The sequence below is a fragment of the Chiloscyllium punctatum genome, chromosome 42, assembly GCF_047496795.1.
Source record: "Chiloscyllium punctatum isolate Juve2018m chromosome 42, sChiPun1.3, whole genome shotgun sequence".
In the NCBI taxonomy this organism is placed as follows: Eukaryota; Metazoa; Chordata; class Chondrichthyes; order Orectolobiformes; family Hemiscylliidae; genus Chiloscyllium; species Chiloscyllium punctatum.
In genome coordinates, this window is record NC_092780.1 from 38,001,557 (window position 1) to 38,025,570 (window position 24,014).

Below are 24,014 nucleotides of genomic sequence, written 5' to 3' on the forward strand. Positions count from 1 at the left end.
GTTCTGAAAGGGATCAGCAACTAGTGCACTCAATCGACAAGCAACTACTATGCTCAACAGACCTTGAACTCTATAATATTTAAAGATTTTATTATTAACTTGTGGATCACCCCTACTCTAAAAATAACCTTCCCAATTATAATTTTATTATTTGATGTTGAAATTTCATAACATATCACTGCAACAACCTTTCAAGTAAATCTTCAACAAAATGCTAAACTAATTTGTGCAGTTTCGTCTTACCAAACAACACCTCATGTGCATATAGAGTACAAATTAAATGGCATTTCGAAAAAAAAAGAGGCTGGATTTTCATGGAAGAGGCAGAAAAGGTAAGTCAGGAAACTTCCCAACCAGGCAGACCCGTCTCATTTAAGAGAGAGGTGGCACCACCCACCATATTTTCACCCTAGGGAGGCAATGGGTCAGGCTCCTCAGCTCCAAAGGCAGGCTGGTGGGACTGGTAGGAACATTATCTCCAATTACTGGAACATCAATCCAGTTGTAATGATGCCAGGCCTACCAACTCTCAGCATCCCCACAATTCCTTTCCCCTTTCCAAATTCCCCCATCACTCCTAGCAGCACCTCCCCCCTCACCACCAAGTTCACTCTCCAAGTATCCATGACGTACAGAATGAACCAGCCACTGACAAGTCTTCAAAATAATCCTGAAACTATTAAAATTGAAAAGAACATTCTAAACAAAAAAAAAATGCTGCTCATCTCACAACCTCTTAAATGTGTCAGTCAGCCACACAGTCATTTAAAGCATCAATGTCAAAAAGCTTTTATCCATTTTAGAAAACAATGTTGTGTAAACAAACAGTGGCAGTGGAAATGCCTTTCAAAAGAAACAGCAAGCTGTTATAAGGTAACAGATACACAATTCAAGCAAGCTTTCCCTCTATCCTGTAGCCATATAAACAATGCTGGCTGAGATTCAACTATCCATTCTTGAAACTCAGTCAAGCAACCATCTTGTAAGTGCATCACCATAAGCTAAACAGACGGCCTCATTACAAATCTCTGACTGAGCTCGGAAAATGGCTTATGCACTTGGATTTCAACATATTGATGCAGCTGCAGAGGGAAGAGAAAGCTTTGTTTGATGGCTGCGTCTTTTACCATTTAATATTCTGTTGCTTTGAACTTTTTTTTCACAGCCTTTGGCAGTTTACATAAGATTAAGAGGTCTTAAATGGATTAAAGCATTTGGCACTAACATGACTGATTGGCACATCAATAAGAGGGAAAGCTGAATGGCTTTTTTTTCTGGTCACCAACTCAGTCTGGGGTTCCCTTGCAGATCTCCTCTTAAAGGTCATGAACCACAGCTACTTACAGATAAGAGTCCAACTTCATGAAAGTTGAAGGAGAGGGGAGTTAGGACTGTACACCTCTACAAGAGCTTGAAAGGACAGGAGTACTGCAAGTGGGCAGAAATCCTGGTGTCAGTTCCCAATGAGATCATTAGAGGGGTCCTGAGTCTGCCTCACCTGGGGAATATCCAGCTCCAAGGCTTTCCTACTACCCCTTGCCCCAGAAGAAACACAAAAGCAGAAAATATGTACACTATGGATGGCTCAATAATATTTTACTTAAAGTATTCAAACACAGCCAAAATTAGGTTCTTCTGCATCCTGAGTTCCAATAGCCAATCTACACAGTTTGAGAGTTTTGTTTTTTTCCCCCCAAACCTAATTTATAAATCTAAAAATGAAAAAAAAAGCACACATCACACTTTGAAAAAAATGTTTTCTTCTTTATTTATGAACTCATCTGAACATCAGATATACCTGATAATTGTTGGTTAGCGAGAACCGTTTGTACATTTGATATTGATGGCAAGAACCAAAACAGCGCCGGCATGTGTAGGAAACTGTTGGAAAACAAGTCAGGTCAAAAGCAGTGTGATGTCAGCCAGGTCCAGAGACAGCATGGGTCAACGGTCAACCAAAAACCTCTGGATATAACAAAGCGAGAGTTTGGTTAAACCCTCAATAGAATGAAGAGCAGGACAAAATATGACAAAGGATTTTAAAAAAATGTCATACCATCCCCTGATAACCTGCTGGATAAAGGCTACATCAAACTGGAACAAACTTGTTCTGAACAGAATGAGTTTGACGAGGGATTTAAAAACTTTCAGACTGAAAGTAGGACACACAAAAAATCCTAGCATTTCTCCAAGCTCTGGTCTCTTCTGTCACACAGTCCAACTCTCTGGAACACAGACTCTCTCTGTGGAAAGAAAAAACAAAATAGCTAAATAAGCATCAACAGAGCTGAAATAAAGCCACCCTGATAAAGTTAAACGAATTACTATACCAACTTCAAACCTACTTGAACACAGAACAACTTTCAAATTATCTTCACCACCACATAAAAATGGTCAGCGTTGATACAATACAGAATGAGGCTGACATTTGGTCCATTAGCCATATGAACCACAGATATAACTGACGATCTGCTCTAAACGTAGGCAGAGTATTGTACAACGTTACCCTTTTGGAACCTCAAAAAATACACTTCTTGAAAGGGATAAATTGTAGGTTTACTAAATATACCTAGGATTAAAGAGGTTAAATGATAAAATATCACAAGCTTTGCTTGCATCCTTTTGAATTTAGATGTCTGAGGGATGATAAGAATTGATAAATGAATTCAATGGAGGAGGTATAGAAACTACTTCTGCATGCAGAGTAATTCTGAACAGGAAAGCACAACCGGAAAACCTGGATTTGGGCTATTTCAGAATCATAGAATAGAATCATAGAATCCCTACCGTGTGGAAAGAGACCATTCATTTCTCAATGAAGAGGTAGTAGAAATCCTTGATGTGCACCTGGATGTGGATTTTATTTCAGTTTAAATTTTCAAGTTTGGGATTGACAGATTTTAGTTCAGCAACAGTCTTTGTAAACACTGAATAATTTTCAGGGGTGGGGGAATGCTGAAACAGATCAGCTTTGATCTAACAACTGCAAAATAAGCTCAACAGGCTACATGTCTCACTTCAGTTTTCAACAACACCCGAATTCGATTGAAAAGTCACTTGGAATGGAAACATTGGCATGCTGCTCTATCTGTAGTTTGACCTGCAGACCTAATTTTAATGTGTACATCAATTATTCATGCTACTAAAAGCAAAAATTCTCAAAACATACCAAATTCTGTCATTAATTATTGTACATTGAAATGAAGAATAATTTCCACTGATTAAATATTCTACTGAAAAATAGCCTTTTTTTAAAAAAGAAGAATTCCTACAGTGTGGAAACAGCCATTTGGCCCAACAAGTTAGGATATATCAGAAAAATAATGTGAGCAACCTGCATTCTTTATTTTCCTTTCCTTGAATGTCAGCCACTTAGTGCTACCTTAGTTAACATTGGGTCTTGAACAAAATAGCTAACTTGCAGCCTGCAGCTCATAGAAAAAGGCCTGCTCCACCATTTAATATGATCATGGCTGATCTTACTGCAACCTCAAACCCATATTCCAACCTGTCCCCAAAACCTTCAAATCCCTTGGTATTGAAAAGCTTAACTGTTGAAAATATTCAACAGGCCTCCACAAAGACTCTCAATCTTCAAAAAAAAACAAAATTCTCCCAATCTTTATCTTAAACTGGGGAGCTCATATTTTTAAATTGTCTCCCTCAGTTCTAGTCTCTGAGGCCCCAAATGAATTTTATGCCAAACTGAAATCTCATTAGCATCCAGCCTATCGTGTTCCCACAGGAATTTATGTATTTCAATAATATTACCTCTCATTCTTCTAAAAGCCAATGGATACAGGTCCAACCTCTCCAACCTTCACCATAAGGTAACCCTCCCATCTCTCAATTGTTCCGAAGTAATTTCCATAGCTTTTTAAATTAAGAAAGGCTGTAAGCAGCAGCCTAGAAAGTACAGATCTGAGAGTCTGACATTGGGGACAAGTAAGTTGTTGGAGGTGATTCTGAAAGATAGGATTGACATGAATTTGGAAAGGCAAAGAATGTTTAGGGATAGTCAGCATGACTTTGTGCACAGGAAATCAAGTCTCACAAACTTTACAGTTTTTTTTGAGGAATTAACAAAAAGATCGATGAGGGCAGAACTGTAGAATTGTTTACTTGGACTTAAAGCTTTTGATAAGGTTCCATTCGGTAGACTAATTAGTAAAGTTAGATCACATGGGATTCAGGGTGAGCTTGCCAATTGGGTACAAAATTGGCTTGACAGTAAGAGAGAGGGTGGTGGTAGAGGGTTAGGTTTCATACTGGACGCTTGTGACCAGGAGTGTTCCTTAGAAATCAGTCCTGGGTCCACTTTTGTGTCATTTCTATAAATGATTTGAATGAGAATATAGAAGGCATGGTTAGTAAGTTTGCAGATAATACCAAAATTAGTGGTACAGTGGACAGTGAGGAAGGTTTTTAAAGATTATGAAGAGATCGTGATCAACTGGGTCAATAGGCTGAGGAGTGATAGATGGACAAAGTTTGGTAAAAGATTTGACAACCGGAAGCGGCAGAGACAGGCCACTATAAATGCCGGAGGAAACAGCACAGAAGCGCTTCACAGGAGGCTCCCAAGCACTGACGATGTCACCTAGACAGGGGACAAAACGTTTGCAAGACAAATTCCCAGCTCGGCGAACAGAACCACAACAGTGGTAGATGGAGTTCAATTTGGATAAATGAGAGATATTGCATTTTGGTAAAACAAAAGAGCAGGACTTTTATAATTAGTGGCAGGGAACTGGGTAGTGTTGCAGAACAGAGACCTACCGTTTCAGGTACACAGTCCTTGGAAATTTGATTCACAGTTACACATGGTGATTAAGAAGGTATTTAGCGTGTTTGCCTTATTGCTCAGATCTTCGAGTTTAGGAGTTGGGACATTATCTTGCAGTTGTATATAATGGGTAAGAATTAAAACTGGGGGAAGGCAATTATGACGCAGTCAGGCAAGATTTAAAATGTAGACAATGAGGAAGGAAACTGCAGGGGGTGGGCACAATTGAAATGTGGAGCTTATTCAAGGAACAGCTACTGCATGTCCTTGATAAGTATGTATCTGTCAGGCAGGCAGGCTATGTTCGAGCAAGGGAGTCGTGGTTTACTAACGAAGTTGAATCTCTTGTCAAGAGGAAGACGACGGCTTATGTAAAGATGAGATGTGAAAGCTCAGTTCGGGCATTTGAGAGTTACAAGTAAGTCAGGAAAGACCTAAAGAGAGAGCTAAGAGGAAGCAGGAGGGAATATGAGAAGTCATTGGCAGGTAGGATCAAGGAAGGTTTCTACTGGTATATCAGGAATAAAAGAATGACTAGAGTAAGATTAGGGCCAATCAAGTACAATAGTGGGAAGTTGCTCGTGGAGTCCGAGGAGATTGGAGAAGCACTAAACAAAAGTGTTGTGTCAGTATTCACATTGGAAAAAGACAATGTTGTCGAGGAGAATACTGAGATCCAGGATACTAGTCTAGACAGGATTGAGGTTCACAAAAGTGGTGGTGTTAGCAATTCTAGAAAGCCCCCGAGCCAGATGGGATTTATCCTAAGATTCTTGGGGATTTATAAATGACTGGGATGAGAGCATAGAAGGATAGGTTAATAAATCTGCAGATGACACTAAGGTCGGTGGAGTTGTGGGTAGTGCGGAAGGATGTTACAGGTTACAGAGGAACATAGATAAGCTGCAGAACTGGGCTGACGGGAGGCAAATGTTCTTTAATGCGGAAAAGAGAGAGGTGATTCACTTTGGAAGGAGCGACAGGAGTACAGAGTACTGGGCTAATGCTAAGATTCTTGGTAGTGTAGATGAGCAGAGAGAGATCAGTGACCATGTACATAGATCCCTGCAAGTTGCCACCCAGGTTGATAGGGTTGTTAAGAAGGTGTGTTAGCTTTTATTAGTAGAGGGATTGAGTTTTGGAGCCACATGGCCATGTTGCAGCTGTAGAAAACTCTGGTGCAGCCGCATTGGAGTATTATGTACAGTTCTGGTCACCATATTACAGGAAGGATGTGGAAGCTTTGGAAAATGTTAAGAGATTTACTAGAACATTGCCTAGTATAGAGGGAAGGTCTTATGAGGAAAGGCTGAGAGACTGAAGGTTGTTTTAGTTAGAGGTGGTTGAGAGGTGACTTATTTAAGACATTAGATAGTCAGAGGGTTAGATAAGATGGACAGTGAGAGCGTGAATGGCGATGGCTAGCTTGAGGGTACATAGCTTTAATTGAGGGGTGAGAAATATTGGACAGATGTCAGAGGTAGTTTCTTTACTCAGCTGTAGACTTGCCAACTTTAAGGGCATTTAATTGGTCACTGGATAAACATAATAGATGAAAATGGAATAGTGTAGGATAGATGGGCTTCAGATGGGTTCCACAGGTTGGCGCAACATCAAGGGCCAAATGTTCTATAATGTTGGTGAGGCCTCTTCTGGAGAACGGTGTGCAGTTCTGGTCGCCCTGTTGTAGGAACGATACTATTAAACTAGAAAGAGTTCAGAAAAGATTTGCCAGGATGTTGCTGGGAATGAAGGGTTTGAGTTATAAAAATAGGCTGGATAGTCTGGGACATTTCACTGAAGGGTAAAAGGTTGAGGAGTGAGCTTCCAGAGGATTGCAACATCAATAAGGTGAATAGCAGAAGTCTTTTGTGTAAGATAGGAGAGTTCAAAACTAGGAGGCTTGTTTTTATGGTGAGAGGGAAAAGAATTTTAAAAAGCATATGGAAATTAACTTTTTTTTAAAAAGAAAAAAACCAGAGTGGTTAGTGTGCGGAATGAACTGCCAAAGGAAATGGTGGTTGCGGGTACAATTACAACATTTAAAAGACATTTGGATAAGTTCATGAATAGTAAAGGTTTGGAGGGATATGGGCCAACTGCAGGCAGGTGGGACTAGTTTACTTTGGGAACATGATCAGCATGGACTGGTTGAACCAAGAGTCTGTATGACCATGACTATAAATAAGGAGACCAAAACTGCACAAAGTACTCTCGGTACCATTTCACTAATGTCCTGTACAATCACAGCAAAGTATCATTCCTTTTCTATTCCATACCCCTTGCAGCAAATAACATTCCATTTCCATTCCCAATCACTTGCTGACACTTACGGCCTGCCTCTGCTTTGAAACAGCCAAGCAATTCTCAATTCATATTGATACATTATCCCAAATATAATGAGCTCTTATTGGAGTGTGTGATACCTTGTTAAATGCCTTCTTGACATCACATCTACAGGTTCACCTTTAGCTACTCTTAAAGCAAAACTTCAATCAGGTTAAAACAGCCCCTGATGAGGCACTGAAACAAAAACGAATAGTCAACGGAAATTTATGAACTCAAAACAACATTCTCCAGCATAATGAAATTTAATGTGAATGTAATATATATTGCCTTATATATTTGTACAAAGTTCCAACCAACCAAAAAAACCACCAGATTTTAATGAAGAGTCTTTCACTGTACCATCTATTCATAAGATGGAGCAACAATACATGTACAAAGTTAACTGACTTTTACAATTTATTGTCCAACTACACAGATACTATTCCTCAATTTGCCCATCACAAGTTATTCTCTCTCCTCTCCCCAATGAAACATACCCATCTTGAGATGCACAGTCTCAATGAGCAATACAAAAAACAAAAATACTTAGACACTTAAATATTCACTTATGGGACACAAGCATCGCTGACTGGGCAGCTTTTATTGCCTGCTTTTAGTCACCCTTAAGAATGTGGTGTCATCTTCCTGAACTTCTACAGTTCACGTACTATAGATAGCACCACAATGCCATTTGGGAGTGAATTTCTGGATCCTGACCCAACAGGTATTTCCAAGTAAGAGCGCAGAGTGGCCAGGAGGGAAATCTGCAGGCGATGCTCCCACGTATCTCCTTTTGGAAGGTAATCGGGCGTGAACTTGAAAGATGCTGAGCAAAGAGCACCGGAAAACCCCTACAGCACACTGTGTAGATGGCACACTGCTGCGAATGAACATTACTAGTAGAATGAATAGATGCCCATGGTGCAGTGCCAATCAAGCAGGCTGCCCCATCTGGATGGTAATGAACGTCCCTAGTGTTGTCAGAGTCGTACCCATCCACACTACTGAACTGCACCATGTAGATCGCAGGCACATTCCGGGGAATCAGGTGGCGAGCTACTCAATCTCTGACCTGTGCTTGCAGCCACTACATTCAATGGCAAAGCCAGTCCAGTTTCCATTCAATGGTAACCCCCAGAATGTTTGGAAGATTCAGTGATGTTAACCCTAAATGTCATGGGGCAGTGGCCAGATGTCTCCCACTGGTGATGGGCTCTTCCTGGCATTTCTGTGGTGCAAACGTTACTTTACCATTTTTCACCCTAAGTTTGCGTATTGTCCGCATCTGGTTGTATTCGATCATGGATTGCTTCAGTAACTGAGGAACCATGAATGGTGCTGAACATTATTTAGTCAACAGTGAACACCCCCACTTCTGACACTTCGGTAAATGTGAGGTGCTACATTTTGGTAGGGCAAATCAGGGCATGATTTACACACTTAACGGTAAGCTCCTGGGGTGTGTTGCTAAAGAGACTTTGAAGTGCAGGTACATAGTTCATTGAAAGGGGAGTCACAGGTAGACAGGATAGTGAATAAAGCCTTTGGTACGCTTGCCTTTATTGGTCAGTACATGGAGAAAAGTAGTTAAGAGATCCTGTTGTGGCTATACAGGACACTGGTTAGGCCACTTTTGGAATACTGCATGCACTTTTGGTTTCCCTGGTATAGGAAGGAGGTTGTGAAACTTGAAAGAGTTCAAAAGGAGATTTACAAGAATGTTGCCAGAGCTGGAAAGTTTGAGCAATAGGGAGAAGCTGAATAGACTGGGTCTATTTTCCCTGGAATGTCAGAGGCTGACGGAGTGACCTTATAGAGGGTTAGATTAGATTCCCCAGAGTGTGGAAACAGGCCCTTTGGCCAAACAAGTCCATACTGATACTCTGAAGAGTAACCCACCCATACCCATTTCCCTCTGACTAATGCACTATGGACAATTTAGCATGACCAGTTCACCTGACCTACACATCTTTGGATTGTGGGAGGAAACCCACGCAGACAGTTGCCCAAAGCTGGAATCGAACAATGGTCCCTGGCGCTGTGAGGCAGCAATGCTAACCGTTAAGTCACCATATTGCCAGTTTATAAAATCAAGAGGGTCACGGATAGGGTGAATGGCCAAGATCTTTTCTGCAGGGTAGTGAGTCCAGAATAGACAACATAGTTTTAATGAGAGAGGGGAAAGATTTAAAAGGGAACTAATCGGCAATGTTTTCACACAGACTGTGGTGCATGTATGGAACAAGCTGCCAGAGGAAGTGGTGGTGGGTACAATTACAACATTTAAAAAGGGATCTGGATGGTTATATGAAGAGGAAGGGTTTAGAGGGATATGGGCCTAGTGCTGGCAAACCGGACTAAATTAATTTAAGATTTCTGGTTGGCATGGACGACTTGGACTGAAGGGTCTGTTTCCATGCTGAAAAGCTGCAATACTATGACTCTACAATGGAAGGCAAGTCACTGATGAAGCAACTGAAGATAGCTGAGCTTAGGACACTACCTGAGGAACTCCTGCAGAGATGTCTTGGAATGGAGATGAATGATCTCCAAAAACCACAAACATTTACTTGTATGTAGGGTGTGACTCTAACCAGTGGAGAGTTTGCCCCTTTATTTCATCGGTTCAAGTTTTGCTTTGATACCTTGATGCCATACTCAATCAAATAGAGCCCTGACATCAACAGATGTCACTCTCACCTCCACATCTGGAAGTTAGCTCGTTTATCCATGCACGAACCAAGCCTATAATGAGGGCAAGAGCTGAGGGGCCCTGGCAAAACCAAATGGTGTCAGTAAGCAGGTGCTGTTTGAAAGCAATGTTAGTGACGACTTCCATCATTTTACTCTTGATCAAAAGCAGAAAAATGGAATGGTAATTGGCTGGGTAGATTGGTCCTGCTTGGTGTGTACAGGAGATACCTGGGCAATTTTTCACATTGTCAGGAAGATGCCAGAGCTGTAGCTGTATTTGGCTAGTAGTGCATCAAGTTCTAGATGCCAAGTCTTCAGTACTATTCCTGGAATGTTGTCAGGACCCATAATCTTTGCAGTATCCAGTAGCTCCCAACCATTTCTTGAAATCAGGTATAGTGAATCAAGATGACTTAAGACTGGCATCTGTGATGCTGGGGACAACTAGTGGAGGCTGGCGCAAATGCTTCAGCGTTATTTTTAGACTCATACTGGGCTCTTCCATCATGGAAGATGGGAATATTTGTGAAGCCTCCTTCTCCAGTAAGTAGTTTAATTGTCCACCGCCATTCACACCTTGACATGGCACAGCTTCAAAGTTTAGATAGGATCCTTTGGCTGCAAGATCACTTGGCTCAAGCAGCAAGTGACAATGCTATTTGGCATGCATACATCCTTGTTTGGTCACTTCACCAGGTTAACATCTCATTTTTAGGTATGCTTGCTGCAGCTTCTGGCTTGCCCTTCTGCACTCTTCATCGAATCAGGTTGACCCTCCAGCTTGATGATAATGGTTGAATGGGGGATATGCTAGGCAAATTAGGTTGCAGTTTCCATTGGAGTACTATTGATGTCCCACAGCATCTCATTGATGCCCAGTCTCAAGTTGCTGGATTCTTTGAAGACTGTCCCATTTATCATGGCATTGTTGACACACAAGCTGATTGGGGTCAGCATTGTCAATATGAAGGGACTTTATCTTCACAAGGGCTATGCAGTGGTTACTCTTACAGATACAATCATAAACAAATGCATTTGTGGCAGGTAGAATGGTGAGGACGAGTTTAAGTATGCTTTTTCCTCTGGCCAGTTCCCTCACCCAATCTAGCAGCTATGTTTTTACATCCTACAGTAGTGCTGTTGCCGGGCCAATGGTGGACACTGAAATCTTCCACACAGAGTGCATTCCATGTCCTTGCCACCCTCACTTCTTCATCCAAATGGGTTCAACATAGAGAAGTACTGACTTAGCGGAGGGAGGACAATACACGCTAAATCAACATGCAGTTTCATTGGACATTTTTAACCATGACAAATGGTCTGGTTCAAGGTCAATATGGAGGACTCCCAGGACAACTCCATCCAAATAATCCCTGCCACCTCTGCTGGGTCTGCCCTGCCAGTGGAACAGGATGTATCTCGGGATGTTGATGGTGGTATTTGGGACAGTGTCCGTAATGTATGATTCCAAGAGCATGACTCATCTGTTGCTCGACTAGCCGGTGAGACAGTTTTCCTAATTTTGGTACTCACCCCCTGACGTTAATAAAAATTGAGTGTCAACAGAGTGTTTTTGCCATTTCTATTTCCAGTACTTTGGTCAATGCCAGTTAGTCAGAAGTTCTACAGAGACTGGGTGATAAAAATTTACGCTCTGAACAGTTGATTTATTTCCAAATGAAAGAGACTTAGGATGAAGAATTGTTAATTAACCTTATACCTATGCAATAGGCAAGAGGATAAAGGAAGACATTTCTGAGATCAGGCTTCCCTGGAAATGAATGAATCGCTGATTCAGTGTGGTCAGCCAAGAAAAAAAAACTTGGATTTAATGTACTACAGTCAGACACATGAAGGAGAGAGTCTCTTGCAATCTGAAGGCCAGGGATGAACCATCAGAACAGGTTTTTCTGCTCATGGGATACTTACAAAGGATCAATAGAGGAGGAAGTTTATTTTTTCAAATTACTTCCTATCCAAATAACAGCTAAGGAGATTTCCAACCCTTGACAGCTTCTTGAAAATTAAAGTTTTGATCAAATGTATTGAAATTCACACCTACAGAGCTATATCTTGATAGGGAGATAGAGGAATGGTGCTACGTGAAAATAGTTGTCCAAAATGCAATGTGGCTGAACTGGATCACTTGGGAAACGGTGTGCCAAGGAGAACACACCCAACAATTTAAGGCAAGCGCTGGTATATGCTGTTACAATGTTAACTTTATAAACTCCACCCTCTTGATCAGATATCTTTTCCACTATATTAAAATAACAAGGTAATTGTCAATCTGCTCCACAAAAAAATGCTCACCAGCTTTCTCATGTCGAAGTGCCGAAAAGGTTGTTTGAATTGTACTCAATTGCACACATGCCATCTTTCTCAATGTCTGCTTAACAATGACTGGACCTTGCATCTGAGATGCAAGTCAGATATTTTCCCTTGCCTAAAATATATGGGACTCAAGGTCTCACAATGACAATGTTTAACATCAGGTGAAATTTGAGGCCATTTTTAAAAAAGTTGGAATTTTGGTCTCATTGTGCAGAAGAAAGTAATAATTTCTTTTTCCCAATCTGACACAAATTCCTGATGACCTTGCAAGATAGCACTGAGCCAGGAAGCCTAGGTTCAAGTCCCACCTTGGATGCAGGCAATGTATGTGAAGCCCACAGCTAGTCTCAACCTTTATGAAATTATTTTGGTGTGAGCAATTGCAATATTTCCAAATTTGCTGATTGTTTATAAAATGAGATGAGAGCATAGATGTAAGGAGGATACAACAAGGCTTCAGGGAGATTTGGATGGGCTAACTGAATGGGCTAGAATATGCAAATTGAACTTAATAGGAATTGGCGTGAAGTTATGCACTTGGTTTAAAAAAAAGGGAAAAGAAAATTCTTAAATGACTTTGAACTGCTAGCATTTAAAATGGATTGAGTGGGCTTGTTCATAAGTGGCTAAAAACTAGCATGCAGGCAGCAGTCAAGGCTGAGATGAGCAGAAATTTCTTCATCCAAGCAGCTGATGGATATTTAGAAATTTCTTCCCTAGGGGAATGTGGAAGCTCATTGAACATGTTCAGTATAGAAATCGATAAGATGTTTGGACAGTGGTAACATAACGTTGGGTTATTCTTCAGAGGGTCACACTGTAGGGATTCTATGATCTTCTATGATCAGGTTACAGAGATGGCAAGGAAAGTGGTCTTAAGGTAGGTAACCAGGCATGTTAAATTGAATGGCAGAGCAGACTCTATATCCTGAATGACCCACTGATGTTTTTAGCTCGTTGCACTTTCATTAAAAAGTTTTTTTGGCAGTTAACATAAACAAACTTCACAAGACTAGAATCTGAAGATTAACACAATTGATGCCTTTTAAAAACAGAATCAAAATATCATGAAAAATAAAGTTAATTTATTTAAATTTCATCTTGTTCCATAAAACAGTAGTAAACTTTTTTTTTGCAAAAGGTTTAGGATATAGAAAACATATGGTTATATTAAATGACTTTTAAAGAATTATTTTTAAGCAATATTGGGGTTGTTGGCTAGGCCAACATCTATTGTCAATTTCAAGTTGCCTGCTTGAACTGCTACAGTCCATTTGGTTTAGGTACACCCATAATGCTGTTCAGGAGGGAGCTTTCAGATTTGACCAAGTGACACTTGAAGGAATGGCAATAAATTTCAGAATGGTGAGTGGCTTGGCAGGGAACTTGTCGGTTTGGAAGGTACTGTCTTGCTGAAGAGAGTGCATGCATATTGATGCAATGTCAATTCAGTAGGATACTTTCTCCTGAATGGTGACAAACTTCTTGGAGCTGCACTCATCCAGGCAAGTTGGGTGTATTACATCACATTCCTAACTTGTGAGTTAGAGGTGGTGAGTAATCTTTGGGGGAACGAGAGGAGTTTCTCCCTGCAGGATTCCTAGCCTCTAATCTGCTCCTGTAGCAATTGCATTGACACGACTATTACAGAGTCCAGTTTTTGCTCAATGGGGTAACTCAGTTATGATATTGCCATTGAATGTCAAGGAGCTATAGTTAGATTTTTGTCTTGTTGGAGATAGTCATTGCCTGGCACTTAGTCATAGAGATGTATAGCATGGGAACAGACCATTCGGTCCAACCCGTCCATGCCAATCAGATATCCCAACCCAATCTACCTGATTGGGTAGTCCCACCTGCCAGCACCTGGTTCCTTTCCCTCCAAACCCTTCTTATTCATATACCCATCCAAATGCCTCTTAAATGTTGCAATTTGTACCAGCCTCCACCACATCCTCTGGCAGCTCATTCCATACACGTACCACCCTCTGCATGAAAAAGTTGCCCCTTGGGTCTCTTTCATATCTTTCCCCCCCTCACCCCAAACCTATGCCCTCTGGTTCTGGACTCCCCAACACCAGAGAAAAGACTTTGTCTATTTATCCTATCCATGCCCCTCAATTTTGTAAACCTCTATAAGGTCACCCCTCAGCCTCCAACGCTCCAGGAAAAAGAGCCCCAGCCTGTTCAGCCTCTCCCTATAGCTCAAATCCTCCAACCCTGGCAACATCCTTGTAAATCTTTTCTGAATCCTTTCAAGTTTCACAACATCTTTCTGATAGGAAGGAGACCAAAATTGCACGCAATATTCCAATAGTGGCCTAACCAATGTCCTGTACAGCCGCAACATGACCTCCCAACTCCTGTACTCAATACTCTGACCAATAAAGGAAAGCATACCAAACACCTTCACTATCCTATCTACCGGTGACTCCACTTTCAAGGAGTATGAACCTGCACTCCAAGGTCTCTTTGTTCAGCAACACTCCCTCGGACCTTACCATTAAGTGTATAAGTCCTGCTAAGATTTGCTTTCCCAAAATGCAGCACCTCACATTTATCTGAATTAAACTCCATCTGCCACTTCTCAGCCCATTGGCCCATCTGGTCCAGATCCTGTGTAATCAGAGGTAACCCTCATCACTGGCCATTACACCTCCAATTTTGGTGTCATCTGCAAACTTACTAACTGTACCTCTTATACTCACATCCAAATCATTTATGTAAATGACAAAAAGTAGAGGGGCCCAGCACCGATCCTTGTGGCACTCCACTGGTCACAGGCCTCCAGTCTGAAAAACAACCCTCCACCACCACCCTCCACCATCACCTTTGAGCCAGTTCTGTATCCAAATGGCTAGTTCTTCCTGTATTCCATGAGATCTAACCTTGCTAATCAGTCTCCTATGGGGAATCTTGTTGAATGCCTTGCTGAAGTCCATAGAGATCACATCTAATACTCTGCCCTCAATCTTCTTTGTTACTTCTTCAAAAAACTCAATCAAGTTTGAGAGACATGATTTCCCACGCACAAAGCCATGTCGACTATCCCTAATCAGTCCTTGCCTTTCCAAATACATGTACACCCTGTCCCTCAGGATTCCCTCCAACAACTTGCCCACCAGAGGGGTCAGGCTCACTGGTCTATCGTTTCTGGGCTTGTCTTTTCCACCCTTCTTAAAACAGTGGCACCACGTTTGCCAACCTCCAGTCTTCCGGCACCTCACCTGTGACTATCAATGATACAAATATCTCAGCAAGAGGCCCAGCAATCACTTCTCGAGCTTCCCACAGAGTTCTCTGAGAGGTCCTGGGGATTTATCCACCTTTAACCGTTAAGACATCCAGCACTTCCTCCTCCATAATATGGACATTTTGTAAGATGTCACCACCTATTTCCCTACAGTCGATATCTTCCATATTCTTTTCCACAGTAAATACCGATGCAAAATATTCATTTAGTATCTCCCCCATTTTCTGTGGCTCCACACAAAAGCCGCCTTGCTGATCTTTGAGGGGCCAGAGTCTCTCCCTAGTTACCCTTTTGTCCTTAATATATTTGTAAAAACCCTTTGGATTCTCCTTAATTCTATTTGCCAAAGCTATCTCATGTCCCCTTTTTGCCCTCCTCATTTCCCTCTTAAATATACTCCTACTTCCTTTATACTCTATGGATTCACTCGCTCTATACCTGACACATGCTTCCTTCTTTTTCTTAACCAAACCCTCAATTCCTTTAGTCATCCAGCATTCCCTATACCTGCCAGCCTTCCCTTTCACCCCGACAGGAACATACTTTCTCTGGATTCTGGTTATTCATTTCTGAAGGCTTCCTATTTTCCAGCCGTCCCTTTACCTGCGAACATCTGCCACCAATCAGCTTTCGAAAGTTCTTGCCTAATACCATCAAAATTGGCCTTTCTCCAACTTAGAATTTCAACTTTTCGATCTGGTCTATCCTTTTCCATTGCTATTTTAAAACCAAAAGAATTATGGTCACTGGGCCCCAAAGTGCTCCACCACTGACACCTCCGTTACCAGCCCTGCCTTATTTCCCAAGACGAGGTCAAGTTTTGCACCTTCTCGAGTAGGTACATCCACATACTGAATCAGAAAATTGTCTTGTACGCACTTAACAAGTTCCTCGCCATCTAAACCTTTAACACTATGGCAGTCCCGGTCGATGTTTGGAAAGTTAAAATCCCCTACCATAACTACCCTATTATTCTTATAGATAGCTGAGATCTCCTTACAAGTTTGTTTCTCAATTTCCCTCTGACCATTAGGGGATCTATAATACAATCCCAATAAGCTGATCATCCCTTTCTTATTTCTCAGTTCCACCCAAATAACTTCTCTGGATCTATTTCTGGGAAAATCCTCCAACAGCACAGCTGTAATGCTATCCCTTATCAAAAATGCCATTCCCCTCCTCTCTTGCCTCCCTTTCTATCCTTCCTGTAGTATTTGTATCCTGAAACATTAAGCTGCCAGTCCTACCCATCCCTGAGGCATGTTTCTGTAATTGCTGATATCCCAGTCCCATGTTCCTAACCATGCCCTGAATTCATCTGCCTTCCCGGTTAGGCCCCTTGCATTGAAATAAATGCAGTTTAATTTATTAGTCCTACCTTGTCCCTGCCTGCCCTGACTGTTTGACTCACTTCTGTTCTCAACTGTACCAGTCTCAGATTAATCTCTTTCTTCACTATCTCCCCGGGTCCCATGCCCTCCTCCTCCTCCCCCCCCCCCCCCCCCCCCCCCCACTCCTTACTAGTTTATCTATCAAATTTCCCTGCAAGTATATTAGTCCCCTTGCAATTTAGGTGCAATCTGTCCTTCTTGTGCAGGTCACTTCTACCCCAAAAGAGATTCCAATGATCCGAAAATGAGAGTCCTCCCCCCATACATCAACTCCTCAGCCATGCATTCATTTGCTCTATCCTCCTATTCCTGCCCTCACTAGCTCGTAGCACTGGGAGTAATCCAGATATTACTACCCTTGAGGACCTCCTTTTTAAATTTCTGCCTACTCTCTGTAATCTCCCTTCAGAGTCTCAACATTTTCCCTTCCAATGTCATTGGTTCCAATGTGGACAATGACCTCTTGCTGGCCCCTCTCCCCTATGAGAACATTCTGTACCCTCCGAGACATCCTTGATCCTGGCACCAGGGAAACAACACATCATTCTGCTTTTTCTCTGCTGGCCGCAAAAACATCTGTCTGTACCTCGGACTACAGAATCCCTGAACAAAATTGATCTCTTGGAAGCCGACGTACCCCTCGTTGCATTAGAGCCAGTCTCAATAGCAGAAACTTGGGTGTTCGTGCAACGTTGCCCTGAGAATCCATCACCCCCTACATTTTTCAAAACAGCATACCTGTTTAAAATGGGTATATCCACAAAAGACTCCTGCCCTAGGTGCCTACCTCTCTTACCCTTCCTAGAGTTAACCCATGTGACTGTATCTGAGACTTCCCCCCCCTTCCTATAACTGCCATCCATCACATACTGTTGCTGTTGCAAATTTCTGATCGCTTCTATCTGTCTCTCCAACTGATCCACTCGGTCTGATAAGATTCTCATCCAACAGCATTTTTGGCAGATATAATCCGCAGTAACGGCACGGTGGCACAGTGGTTAGCACTGCTGCCTCACAGTGCCTGAGACCCGGGTTCAATTCCCGCCTCAGGCGACTGACTGTGTGGAGTTTGCACGTTCTCCCAGTGTCTGCGTGGGTTTCCTCCGGGTGCTCCGGTTTCCTCCCACAGTCCAAAGATGTGCAGGCCAGGTGAATTGGCCATGCTAAATTGCCCATAGTGTTAGGTAAGGGGTAAATGTAGATGTAGGGGTATGGGTGGGTTACGCTTCGGTGGGGCGGTGTGGACTTGATGGGCCGAAGGGCCTGTTTCCACACTAAGTAATCTAATCTAATCTAAAAACCCTTAAACTCTCTTTAAACTCCCAAGTAATACATATCACTGAAAAGGCCATTTTTGCTCCTTCACAATCTACAGACCCAGAAAATAACACCATCTTATTCCTCAACAAAACTGCACCAGGTTAAATTAATAGCTATGCCTTATATTTGAAGTTTAATCAAGAGATTTATCTCCAAAAACATAATCAAGCAAGAACCCATGTAATCACTAACACAGCCTCTCTCGGACAGACTTAAAACAACAATTAACTTATCCGATTCTGTGTTGTGAACTTCCCCCAAACTGGTTCGTCCAAGATTAGTTGTGAAATTCACTGTTTGTTAATTTTCCCAGATGCACTCCGATGTCCAGCGACACATGAATTCAAAAAACAGCAAAGGCAGTAACTGTGCAGGTTCTCTCTCTCCCCCCTGCACTGTCCTCACCATGTGCCTCCTTTGTCTGTTCTTCACCCTTTTAAAACTGCTGTTGTTTTGACTTTCTTTTCCAAAGTTCCAAAGCAATGCAACAGCATATAAAACAGTAATTGCTGCTCCTGGAATTAGAGGAAATCACCTCCAACACCTAAAATACCTCAAAACAAAAAGGAGCAGCTCTTTCAATCAGAATTTTTTCCCGTCCTCCATCTTGGATTACTTGTGTAGCACAAGTGTCACTTGCCATCACCCCTGGATATTGCGCAAGTCTTGTTGCATTTATCCTTCAGTATCTGAAGGGTTGCAAGTATTGCTAAACAATTTGCAATCATCTGTGTGCATCCCTAACTCTCACCTTACAATGGAGTAAAGGACATTGATGTAGTAGCTGAATATGATTGGGTCTGGGACACTACCCAGATGGATTTATTAAATATTGTTGGCAACTGTGTCTCTTACATTTTTCAAACCTGAAGTCTTACTTGTTTGTAAACACAAATGACAGGGAGAACAGATTCAAACACCTAAGAGTGGAGAATCACAGATCATTAGTGTCAGCATGAAGATATGGGGTTTGCACGAATGCTAAACTGCAAGCATATATCTAGAGCCGGGACTCCACCCAAGTACAGCAAAGTAGAATAAGTCTCAAAGGAAGTAGTCTTCCATTCCATAACATTACATACAGTATTCTCATTTTTAACATTAATGACATAAATTATAGGAATAACACAGGTCATTTGGGGTGCTAACTACCTGCGTTCTGTGACAAAAAGAAGAGTTGTCTTTGCTGGCAATAACCTAAGCTGTGAAAATTGAAGGCATTTATTACAAAATTGGTAAATTAGGCAATGTTCAAAGATAGATTAGGAAAATATCTAGACAGACAGAAAATATAATGATAGTTTCCAAAAAGGAAAATCCCATTTGAGAAAGGTTATTCCATTTTGAGGGAGGATAGAAAAGGGTGAATATCTATACTTCCATAACCTTTTAACGTGGTGCATCAATGGCACGCAAGTATGGTCACTGTACATAGAACAGAACAGAATCCTTAGTGTGGAAGCAAGCCATTCAGCCCATAGAGTTCACACCCACCCTCCAAAGAACATCACACCCAGACCCACTCCCCTACTCGATCCCCGTAACCCTGCATTTTCCATGGCTAATCCACTTAGCCTGCACATCCCTGGTCATTGTGGACAATTTAGCACAGCCAATACATCTAATCTGCACATCTTTGGACTGTGGAAGGAAACTGGACTACCTGGAGGAAACAGAGAGACTGGCAAAAATATGCAAACTTTACAGAGTCACCTGAGGGTGGAACTGAACCCAGGTCCCTGGTGCTGTGAGGCAGTCATGCTAACTACTGAGCCATGTCTCCATAAAAAAGGTACAGAATGAATAATATGGCTGCAAAACAGCTAGGAAATATTCTGCAGAGACTGGAATTGGGACCATTGTTGCTCAACATTTACAAAATTTCAAAGTGCATGAATGACACCAAATAAGAGATTCAGTTAACACTGTGGGGATGCAGGGAGATGCGGGGGATGCAGGGAGATGCTAATAAATGTGAAGAATGATCATTAATTGGTAAATAAACTTCAATACAGATATATAGAAGATAGCATATTTTGCTTAGAAGTGCTGGGAAGTTACGTAGTCTTTAAAAAAACGAGTGCCTTTTAGGTAAAAGGAGTAGATGCACAAGTTCCTAAATGGAGCAATACAGATTAATAGAACAATAAATTAAAGCAGAGTATTGTTTAATTCTTCAAGGGATAAAGCAAAAAAAAATCCACTGTGGTATTTTTATATCGGGTTGCAAAACAGATTGATGTGTAAAGAAAACATGTGACCTCGACTTAACTACAATACAAATGCATGGATTGACTTTGAATTGTGATAGGGTTAGGGTTGGATGTATAGAGACACAGGATATTCAATCAGTTCTTTTTCAATTGAAGGTACGTGTGTTAAACAAAATACTTCAATCAAAATTTACTAGTCACCTCCGATCTTTGTGATTTCAAAATTTTAAGCACATGCTTAAAATTTACCTTTCACTGCGCTAGGATACAGCCTCACAGCAGTTTACAAATGTGCGTACAAAACAGCCTCGATTATTTGAATGAATCGGGCAGGGAATATTTTGTTCGGTTAACTGAAATGGTCATAAATAAAAGGAAACGTTCTGAAGTATAAGTGGAACCCCGTGACACAAAGCCTCAGCCACACGCACCGACTTGTGTATTACACCAGTCAGCCTGACCAAATCAAATTGAAAGACACTCTGTGACACTCTTCAGCAGGCTATTTTTGCCGTAGTTTTACGCGGGTTCTCATGTCTGCATGGGTTTCTGTCAGTATCTCTGCTCAGAGATGCGCTCTTTCACTCATTCGAGTCATTGAACAAGTACCAGAGTCTAAACAGATTGTCTAAAATAGTCAAACCCAAACTTCGGATTGTAATTAAAGCACAAGGGAAAAAAAAGCTGCACATAGGTCTATAAATATACCTCCTGAAAAGAGCAGATGTCAGAAACTTTCTGCTATTTATGACAGATAGAGAATAAGAGGGAAAGAAGGAGACAGAGAGAAAGGGATCAGAGACAATGTGAGAGAGATAGATAGAGAAGGGGAGGAATAAGTGAGACAGAGCAGGAGAGAAGTTGCTGAGCTCACTGGTAGGCAAACTGTCTCGGAAACAGAGTTTCTGCAGGTAGTGACCTCGAGATCTTTTTCGGATAATCTGAAATTTGGACAACTGATGTTCAGATAACCAAGGTTGTTCTGTATTAAGGCAAAGACCCTTTTTGTTAGAGAGATTAGTCACAAAAAAAATTGAAGATTTTAAAGATGCAGTCTATTTATAGGGTGACGAAAGAACTTTTAAATCAAGAATCATAATCAAAATGGTTGACAGTTAAGTACAAAGTGTCCTTCTCATGTCTACGAAATGGCAGGTCAGTGTTGCAATAACTTATCAGTGAAGCAATAAATATATATTTACAGCTAACCCATTTAAGATATTACTATAGTTGATTTTCCCACAATAAAAAGATGTCACTTGGTGTTACACCAAACTGGCATACGAATTCATGTTCAATTGTTTCAATGTTAGTAATTTATCCAATTTAACACAAGTTAGTTTGTGTAACATTGCCATGTTCTCCTGCCAAGGCAATAGAGAATTCCCTCACCTGTCAAGAGGAGCAAATTAAGCATTGTGCTAGAAATATTTAACTCATTTCTTTCAAGGATCTGCTGAACACTAATGTGATTTGTGCACTGCAAGTCAGTTCAGGTGACCCATCAACTACTGCACAGGACATTGCATTAAATCAGGCTATGGAAATCCGCACTGCTTCAAAACTTTCATACAGGCTTTAAGCTCAAACGTTAGGTCATGGAATTAGACAGTAACTGTAATAGAGTCAGAGCTGTACAGCATGAAAACAGACCGTTGATCCAATTCGTCCATGCTGACCAGTTATCCTAAATTAATCTAGTCCCATTTGCCAGTATTTGGTCCATATCCCTCTAAACCCTTCCCATTCATGTACCCATCCAGATGCCTTTTACATGTTGTAACTGCACCAGCCTCCACCACTTCCTCTAGCAGCTCACTCCATACAAACACCACCCTCTGTGTGAAAACATTGCCCCATTTAGGTCCATTTTAAATCATTCCCCTCTCACTTTAAATCTATGCCTACTAGTATTTGACTTGCCCAACTTGGGGAAAAGACTATTCATTCTATCCATGACCCTCATGATTTCATAAACCTCTATAAGGTTACCCCTTAACCTCTGGTGCTCCAGGGAAAATAGCCCCAGCTTACTCAGTCTCTCCCTATGGCACAAACTCTGGCAATATCAATGTAAATCTTTTCTGGACCCTTTCAAGTTTCACAAGAACTTTCCTATAGCAGGGAGACCAGAATTGCACACAGTATTCTAAAATTGGCCTAACCAACATTCTGTACAGCCACAACATTACTTTCCAACTCCTGTACTCAAAGCTTTGACCAAAGAAAAGCACACCAAATGCTTTATTCACAATCCTGTCGACCTGGGACTCCAGGTAGAGACTACGAACCTGCACTCAAGGTCTCTTTATTCAGCAACACTTCCAGGGATCTTACCATTTAGTGTGCAAGTTCTGCCCTACTTTGCCTTTCCAAAATGCAGCACCCCACATTTATCTAAAATAAACTCCATCTGCTACTCCTCGGCCCATGGGCCAATCTAATTACTGTCCTGTTTTACTCTGAGGTAACCTTCTTCAACGTCCACTATCCAGAGGACACCTCCAATTTTGGTGTCATCTGCAAAACTTACATCCATACCTGCGATGCTCACATCCAATTCATTTATATAAATTATGAAAAGCAGTGGACCCAGCACCAATCCTGTAACACCGCTGGTTACAGGCTCCAGTCTGAAAAGCAACCCTCCACCATCACCCTCTGTCTTCTAACTTCAAGCCAGTTTTTTATCCAAATGGCTAGTTCTCCCTGTATTCCATGTGATGTAACCATGCTAAACAGTCTGCCATAAAGAACCTTTTTGAGTGCTTTACTGAAGTCCACATAGATCATGTTCACCGTCTGTCCTCAATCATTTTTGTTACTTCTTCAAATAGTGTCTCACCAACTTGATTGGAGCTAATTCCCATGCACAAAGCCAACTGTTATCTAACTCACTGTTACATTCAGGAGATGGGGATGGATTTAGAGTTAGAGAGGCTTATCTGCCCCAGGATTTAGAGTACCACCACTTCTTCAATCTTGACATTGCCATCTCTGCTTCTTTCAATACTACATTTCTCCTGCCAATCAAACACTGATAACTGCATTTCCTCAATTAAGTATTCTAGCCTTGCACTGCAACTCTAAGTATCCATCCCTGTCCTTTATAGGATGCATTCAACCTCTTACATATTGGCAAAATTTTATGTTCTCTTTTATATTGACTGTCATATTCTCAAGGAGAATATCACAAATACATTTTAATTACAAAATTTGTTACAAATTAATGATGGAAAACCAATGAAAACTTGACAGTATTTTCTTTATGGGAACATGGAGCTTGAATATTTGTAAGATTAGATTTCACTTAAATGAAAGAAAGCATTTCTTCAGAGACCTAAAGCAGAGAGACTGGTCTTAAACAACTGATGGACAGAATAAAACAGCCATTTTAGAGTATGAAAGATTTCAGACAATGAATAAAGTAGTAAACAATCCATCTGGGAACCCCGTAAAAGACTGTCATCTTTTTATTGGCTGGAATCAAGAGCAGGGTGGAAGGCATGTAGATGTGGAAGATTTATATCAGAAATGAAAATAAACAGATTTACAGCAGAACTAACTTCATTGGCATTGAGGCAAAAGGTGAAGTTGTGGAAGATCATTCATTCTTGAAATTTGATTTGTCTTTGCTAGCCATATGACAACCCATGCAAGCCAGATTTCAAAAATCAGTAATTATACAGAAATTG

At 41.3% G+C, this 24,014-nt stretch overlaps 1 protein-coding gene across 2 annotated transcripts in view; it reads right to left on the reverse strand.

The window, feature by feature from the left end:
* Window positions 1-1,743: 1,743 nt before the first annotated feature.
* The window catches only part of LOC140465906 (26S proteasome non-ATPase regulatory subunit 11), a 98,583-nt gene continuing 76,312 nt past the window's right edge, over window positions 1,744-24,014 (reverse strand). For both annotated transcript variants that reach the window (XM_072561835.1, XM_072561834.1), the window contains one exon: window positions 1,744-2,243. The gene's annotated coding sequence lies outside the window, so the exon portion shown is untranslated. The remainder of the gene's footprint in view (window positions 2,244-24,014) is intronic.